This window comes from Chrysochloris asiatica, unplaced genomic scaffold (assembly GCF_000296735.1).
Source record: "Chrysochloris asiatica unplaced genomic scaffold, ChrAsi1.0 scaffold00349, whole genome shotgun sequence".
NCBI lineage: Eukaryota > Metazoa > Chordata > Mammalia > Afrosoricida > Chrysochloridae > Chrysochloris > Chrysochloris asiatica.
The window spans coordinates 440,539-449,353 of NW_006408867.1; positions in this window are offsets into that span (position 1 = coordinate 440,539).

Genomic DNA, 8,815 nt, shown 5'->3' on the forward strand with positions numbered 1-8,815 from the left:
CAGCCGTTTCTGTATTACTTTTAGTAAAACTTTACTCACGTGGGATATCAAAGAGATTGTCCGATGATTTCTGCATTCTGTTGGGTCACCTTTCTTTGGAATGGGCACAAATATGGATCTCTTCCAATCAGTCTCAGCCAGACAGTTGTCTTCCAAATTTCTTGGCAGAGATGAGTGAGAGCCTCCTGTGCTGCCTCACTTTCTTGAAAGATTTCAATTTTTATTCCATCAGTTACTGGTGCCTTGTTCTTTGCCAATTCCTTCAATGCACCTTGGCCTTCCTCCTTCAGTATCATTGGGTAGAGTGCCCTCAACCCTGAGACAAGCTTCCTAGATGATTACCTCTGTCACTGTTCAAGACCAGCAGTGAGATCACCAAATAGTCAACATATACAGCAAAACAAAGATTAGAAGATAAGGGACAAGGAAACTAGACTACTGGAAATAGAACAACCAGAACACAATTAAAGAGAATGTTGAGACATAGTGAAAAGTGTAACCAATGTCACTGAACAATTTGTGTAGAAACTGTCTAATAGGGACCTAACTTGCTGTGCTAATTTCACCACCAAACAATAAAATATTACTGACATTCCCAGTGATTCTTGGTGTGGTGTGTTGGCCACAATATATCCTATGTTGTTAAGTGCCATTGAATTGGTTCTGACTCATAGTGTTCCTGTATAGGGTTTCCAAGGAGCAGCTGGTGAGTTTGAAGCACTGACCTTGTGGTTAGCAGTCCAGTGCTGATCCACACCAGGAGTCCTTGTTGTTGTTAAGTTGTTAAGTGCCGTTGAGTCGATTCCGACCCATAGTGACTCTGTATAGGGTTTCCAAGGAGCAGCTGGTAAGCTTGAACCACAGACTTTGCAGTTCAAATGACTTTGCAGTCTGACGCATCAGCCCCCAGCGCCACACCAGGACTCCTTACATCCTATATATTCTATAGTGACAAAACTCTCCCCCACAAAGATCCTCAAACCCCTTGTCATGGAGTCGATTCTGACTTGTCGCAACTCTACCATAGGACAGAAATAGAACTGCCCCAGAAGATTTTCAAGAGTATAAATCTTTACGGAAGCAAATTGCCCCATCAAGCTCCCGTGAGGCAGCTGGTAGGTTCGCAGCCAGAACCTTAATATTGTATCACCAGGGCTTTTCCTCATAGCGACTTCATCTCCTAAATGCTTTTCTGTTTCCAAAGTGCTTCAGACCTCCACCAGGGGTCTGATTTTAAATGCCTTCCACTCATTCACTCGTTCATCAGTCTATTTAGCCTCTACTATCTGCTTGCCATGGAAGTTATGTTATTTTGTTTTAATCATCACTTGACTCCCATAAGGAAAATGATATCGCCCCACTTTACACTAAGATATTTTTTCTTTTTTAGTTGTTGTTAAGTGTCGTGGAGTTGATTCTGACCTATAGCGACCCTGTATAAGGTTTCTAAGGAGCAGCTGGTAAGCTTGAACCACCGACCTTGCAGTTCAAACAGCTTTGCTATCTGACACACTAACCTACAGTGCCACACTAGGGATTAAGTAAATTATGTCAAGACAGCAATACATGGAGAAGCTGGCTTTGGAACCTATTTTTTTTTTTTTTTCGTCTTGCAAAGCTTACATCCTATACCCACATACTCTGTTCCCTCTTCTATGTCACACTATCTCAAAAATTGAATTCTTTGCTCCCATCTTCCCATATCTGGGCATCTTTACAAATGCCAATTCTCCACTAAACTAGGTCTCAAAAGTCACTGTTCCCTTTGCCTCCTAGCCTGGACCTCCTGTACCTTCATAGCAATCCCATTTGGGACTTCATAGTCCATATCTGTATATGATGTTAAATGCACTCATCACTGGTTTCTCCACATTTAATTGGCTCTGTGGTTTGGTCCAAGTCTCCCTTAAGATGGTACCTTCCTAAGCTCACAGTAGCTTTATTAGGGGAGGGCTACTAAGGAGCTCTGGTAGCGTAGTGGTTACAAATCGGGCTGCGAACCTTAAGGTCAGCGGTTCGAAACTACCAGCTGCTCCGCGGGAGAAAGATGAGGCTTTCTACACCCTCGGAAACCCTGTACAGGGTCGCTATGGGTCGGAACCGACTTGACGGCACATAACAACAACAACAACTGCTTCAGAAAGGAGCTCTGGTAGCATAGTGGTTACGAGTCGGTCTGTTAACCTCATGGTCAACAGTTTGAAACCACCAGCTGTTCTGCAGGAGAAAGATGAGACTTTGTGCTCCTGTAAAGATTTATAGCCTTGGAAACCCTATACAGCTATGAGTTAGAGCTGACTCCATGGCACATAACCACCACCACCATTGCTTCAGAGGAAGTCCTGGTGTGGCACTGTGGGATAACGCACTGGACTGCAAGATCGGTTTGAACTGCAAAGTCCACAGTTCAGATTCACCAGCCACTCCTCTGAAACCCTATACAGGGTCGCTATGAATCGGATCCGACTTGAAGACAGTTAACAACAACAACGATTGCTTTAGAGAGGAATAATGCATTAAAGTCTTTCCAGCCAATGCTACTCTAGTTAGAACTGTCAAGTCTGGAGAGTAGAACCTTGATGAAGCTGCTTGAGAAAGTCAGGGGTTGACCTTGTCCTCAATGAAAGAACATGGGACTAATAAGATTTGCAGCGAGGACAGTGGTCCGCAGAAGCCTGAACTGTGGAATTCTACTTTGAAGATGCGGCTAAATGGAGGGATTAGGGATAAAGGGGCAGGAGATGGTTGGGGCTTCTGTTACTTAGGCCTTCAGAGGAATCCAAGAGAAGTACATGCTTATTATGATTAATATTGTTTGTACCCAAACAAAGGTCAGGGAGTCAGGTAACAAATCAGAGTCGTTTATATTCTTTTGTAATGACTAAAAGAGTTCTCTCTTTATTATGTTTGAAAATAAGAAAGAAAGAAAGAAAAGAAACCCTTAGCTTTGAGAACGTGGTTAAATCTATTTAAAGACTCTGCTCAGGGCTCTTCATTTGTTTTCTCCAAGGACATACTGGTCATCAGATCTTATGTCCTTCAAGATTGAATTTGAAAAATCTCATTGACTCACAGCCTAGTGCATCTCTATTACAGAGCACTAGATGAAGGGGGTTCCTCACCTCTGTTTCCAGAGATTCTGTTTAAAGCCATCAGCTGCCTCCCACTAGTCACATAGTGGGATAGTGTCAAGGAGAAAATCTCTGGTAACGGTGTGCCGACCCTGCCAGACTGGGGAAGGCCAACTACCAAGAATCCTGGCTTCTGGATTCCAAAAGACCTGGGTGTACATCTCAACTCCAAACACTGATCTAGGGGGTCAGAAGTCACGATAGTGGTAACCATGGAGGAGGAGAGGAGGGAAGGGAGCAGAGAGAAGCACAGAGGGGTTTAAGAAGGGTTGTTGTTGCTGGGTGTTCTCGAGTCAATTCCAGCTTCAAAATAGAACTGAAACCAACCACTTCTCAATATCATTGCTTTCTGCCTGGTGCAAGCCACCATTATCTGTCATCTGAAATTCTGTAATAGCCTCAAAACTGGATTGAACTTTCTGCTTCCACTCTAAACCTCTACAATGTATTCTCCCCGTAGCAGCCAGAGGCATATTGAAAAAAATGTACATCAAATCAAGACACTAATTTCCTCCATAATCTTCCAATTTTCAACACACCTTCAAATAAGGTCCCTCTATGAGGGTGTAGTACTGCCCCCACAGGATGTCCCAGGCTGTAATCTTTCTGGAAGCTGATTGGCGGGTCTTTTCTCCAAGTGTGGCTCTTGGGTTTGAACCATCCACCTTTCTGTCAGCAGCAGGGTGCTTAACTACTGCACCACCAGGTCTTCTTTTAGAAGGGACAGCTTGTGTTTATTGACTGGGGTGGTGGTTACTGGTGTGCTCTCTTTGTGATCATTTATTGAGCTGAACACCCAGGATTGTCGCTATGGGTCAGATCCGACTCAATGACACTTAACAACAACAACATACACATATTATATTTTAATAAGTACTTATTTTTAAAAGCCCATGCTTTCTATTAGTTGTATGATCTTGGATAAGTCACTTTAGCCTTTAAGTCGCAGTTTCTTCATATCTCACATTGGCACTATGGGAATGCTTGTCTCACTGTACTGTGAAGATTGAATGAGGGAATGTCTATAAACTTGTAGTACAGTGTCTATCAGAGTGCTTACCAAGTATTAGTTGTTTCTGTTGCAGCTGCTGTTGCTCATATCACAGTAGATTACTCCCTAAGCAGGATTACTCCCAGGTCCACACATTTTCACACCATTGTGCCTCTGTTTCATTGTTCTTACTTCCTATCATTACCACTCCAAACCCCATGCACCTTCTGGATACAAATTTAAGACTTTTTTCTTAGTGGAGTCCTTCTTCATCCCCGAGTCCACGCTTTGCTCCTTGTCCTGTGTCCCGGCAGTCCCTGGTGAATAGGTCCCTCTGCCTTTTAGTTTATAACCCTCTTCCCATCACCAGCTAGGAGTACAGTCACCTGTCTTATACCAATTAGACCACAACAAACACCTGGCAAGAAGGTGCTCAAGGAACACTTATTGCCAAGAAGCGTCATCAGTGGCTCCATGGATGGAAGGGATTTGAAACACCTCCCAGGGAGTTGCTTGCTTTGTTCCACCATTTTGCATTAAAGTGGCATGCTGTGTTTTCACTACTGGGGAAATGTCATTTGAAAAATACACAGCAAGTGTTAGGTGGTGCATCTGGCCTGCCATCTTGACGGGAGAGGGGCGAGGAATCAACACTGGTTTGGAGCCTTGGGTTAGACGTTCTGGGCTGGTCTAGCGCATCCAATGTAAAGATCCCTGGGCAGGGGTTGAGGGAGAGCCTTCCAGACCAGATTTCCTGCTCTTCGTGGGCTCAGCTGCCATTAACTGGATACCTCATGTACTGCACTCTCTCAGCCCCTCTATTCCTGGCCTCTGGTTTCCCTTTTTGTTTCTTAGGATAATACTTAACCCACAGGAGAGTTGTGAAGATAGATCACAATCCTATTGACTGACTCTATCTTCAAACTAGATCTGTTCACAACTATTTCCCATTACTTAGTGGCCTAGTACAAGTCACAGTTATTTGTCTCTTAAAGTTCTGTCATAGCCTCAAAACTGGAGTGGGCTTCCACTCTAATCCTCTGAAGTCTATTTTCCCCATAGCAGCTAGAGCCATATTTTAAAAATGTACAGCAAATCAAGATACTTATTTGTTTCACAATCCTCCAATCCTCAACACACTTGAGAATAAAATCCAGTCATTTATGTGACCAATAAGTCTATATAGCCTCCATTCCCCTCATCTCCTTGCTGTCTCCAAGATCTCCCCGTTGCTTCCTGATTTTCAGACATAATGTTCAACTTGCTACTATTTGATTGCTACATTGCTTTCCTTTGGGAACTTTGCATTTCTGTTCCCTTTGCCTGGATTGTTCTTCTGAGAGTCACACATTCTCACTTCATTGGGGTCTCTGCTGTAATATGGCCTTCCTAAAGGAGTTCTGGTATGGCGCTGTGGGTTAATGCACCAGACTGCAAAGCTATTTGAACTGCAAGGTCCATGGTTCAAGCTCACCAGCTGCTCCACGGAAACCCTATACAGGGTCGCTATGGGTCGGATCTGACTCGATGGCACTTAACAAGAACAAAGTAGTCTTAACAACTCTGTCTAGTTCTGAAGCCTGGTTTCATGTTCTTCGTGGAATTTGTCTTTGTTGCTGTTGTTGTTAGGAGTTGTTAAGTCAGTTCCAACTCATAGCAATTCTATGGCCAACAAAATAAAACACTGCCCAGTCCTGTGCCACTTTCATATGTTTGTTCTATGTTTGAGTTCATTGTTACACTCCACTGTGTCTACCTATCTTGTTGAGGGTCTTCCTCTTTTTCGCTGACCCTTCACTTTATGTAGCATGATGGTTTTTTTTTTCAGGGACTGATTCCTCTTATAACATAACCAAAGTATTAGAGATGAAGTCTTGTCATACTAGCTTCTAAGGAGCATTTTGGCTGTACTTCTTCCATGACAGGTTTATTCTTTCTTTAGGCTGTTGTTGTTAAGTGCCTTCAAGTAGGTTCCAACCAATAAAGACCCTGTATGGGATTTTCAAGGAGCAGCTGGTGATCAGCAGTTTAAACTGCTGATCTTACAGTTCAAACTGACTTTGCAGTTCAACACATGAACCCACAGTGCCACATCAGGAGTCCTTTCTTCTGGCAGTACACAGTATATTCCATATTCTTTACCAACACCATAATTCAAATATATCAGTTGTTGTTGTTGTTAAGTGCCGTGGAGTCAGTTCCGACCCATAGCGACCCTGTACGGGTTTCTGAGGAGCAACTGGTGAGCTTGAACCACTGACCTTGCAGTTCAAACAGCTTTGCAGTCTGGTGCATTAACCCACAGTGCCACACCAGGACTTAAGTTTTCTTTATTCATTGTCCAGCTTTCACATGAATATGAGGTGATTGAAAACATTACAGCTTAGGTCAGGTGCACGTTAGTGTTCAAGTAAGTGCTCTTGGCTTTTGAGCACTTTAAAGGGGTATTTTGTAGCTGATTTGCCAAGTACAATAGGTCATTTGATTCAGTTCTATTATAGAATGTCTATATCATTAACAACCTGTAATATACAGATGATACGACCTTGCTTGCTGAAAGTTAATAGGACTTAAAATATTTATTGATGGAGACCAAAGACCACAATCTTTAGTATGGATTGCACTTCAATGTAAAGAAGGCAAAAATCCTCAAACTTGACCAGTAAATATCATCATGATAAATAGAAAAGAGACTGAAGTTGTCAAAGACTTCATTTTGCTTGGATCTACAACCAACACTTATGGAAGCAGCAGTCAGGAAATCAAATGAAGTATTACATTAGGCAAATCTGCTGCAGAAGACCTCTTTAAAGTGTTCAAGAGCAGAGATATTGGTTTGAAGACTAAAGTGCACCTGACCCAAGCCATGGTATTTTCATTAACCGCATATGCATGTGAAAATTGGGCAATGAGTAAGGAAGACTGTAGAATCATTGCTACACTTCAGTTATGGTGTCAGAGAAGAATAATGAAAGTACCATGGACTTCCAGAAGAACAGATAAATCTGTTTGAGAGAAGTACAGCCAGAATGCTTAGAAACTAGGATGATGAAATTTCATCTCTTATATGTCAGACATATTATCAGGAGGGACTAGTCCCTGGAGAAGGACATCATGCTTGGTAAAGTGGAGGGTCAGTGAAAAAGAGGAAGACTCCCAATGAGATGGATTGGCACAGTGGCAGTAGCAATGGGCTCAAGTGTAACACCAATTGTGAAGATGGTGCAGGATAGGGCAGTGATGTGTTCTGTTGTGCATAGGGTCACTGTGAGTTGGAGCTGACTTAATGGCACCTGTAAACAATGTCTATATCTGGAATTCCTAGATGGTACAGTTGGTTAATGTCTCAACTGCTAACTGAAATGTTGGAGGTTCAAAATCACCCAGAGGTGTTGTGGAAAAAAAGGTTAGCATTGAAAACCTTATGGCAAGGACTTCTGATAGTATGGTGAACTATGAAGTCATACTACATGGATCCTATGTACAAGAGAACAAATGAAATAGACACAGAAGAAAACCCTGGAACACTGAACTTCAGAGGAAAGGTCAGAGAAATGGATTGAATGTATGCTGGGAGGTGAAGCTGAGCAGAGACAGAGAAAGAGGGAGACTGACTGGTGAACAGCTGACCAGACTTCGCAGGGCCATCTTGAACTTTTGTGAGCATCTTTAGTGACAGAAGGTGGCTTGACAAAGCAGATTCACATAGGTGATGGGAAAGGTTCAATCCTTCTTTTTTCCCACACCACCCTGATGACCCCACCACTCGTCAGTCATTTTGTCATACTGTGGTGGCTTGTGAGTCGCTGTGATTTCGGAAGCTTTGCCACAGGTATTTAAAATACCAGCAGGGTCACCCATGGTGGACAGGTTTCAGATGAGCTTCCAGATGAAGACAGAGTAGGAAGAAGGAGATATGAGATGAGCTACTTCCGAATATTTAGTCATGGAAAATCTTATAAATAGCAGAGAAACACTGTCAGAAATAGTGCCAGAAAATGAGCCCCTCAGGTAGGAAGGCACTCAAAATGTAACTGGGGAAAAGCTGCCCCTTCAGAGTTGACCATGATGATGCGAATGGAGTAAAGCCCGTGAAAGTAAAGCCCTTGGGACCTTCATTTGCTGATGGGGCACAACTCAAAATGAAGAGAAATTACTGTAAACATCCATTAATAATTGGAACATGGAATGTACGAAGTACAAATCTAGGAAAATTGGAAATAGTGAAAAATGAAATGGAATGCATAAACATCGATATCTTAGGCATTAGTGAGCTGAAATGGCTGAAATTTAAAATCTGACAACCATATGGTTTACTATGATGAGGCATGGTGCTGCATTCATCATCAAAAAGAACATATCCAGATCAGTAATGAGATACAACACTGTCTGTGATAGGATAATATCCATGCACCTACAGGGAAGATCAGTTAATACCCCCATTATTCAAATTTACGCACCAACCACTAAAGCCAGTGAGGATGAAATAGAAGAATTCTATCATTTCTTCAATCTGAAATTGCTTAAACATGCAATCAAGATGTACTGATCCACAAGAACAAGCAAGTTGCTCTTCCAGAAGACATTAAGGCAAGCAGTCAGATCCCCTCATTGCAAACCCCCTTCCAAGACTAAGACTCAATGGGAATACACGAGCAGATACGTGCTCTGACTGGTGACCACATTGGTCACC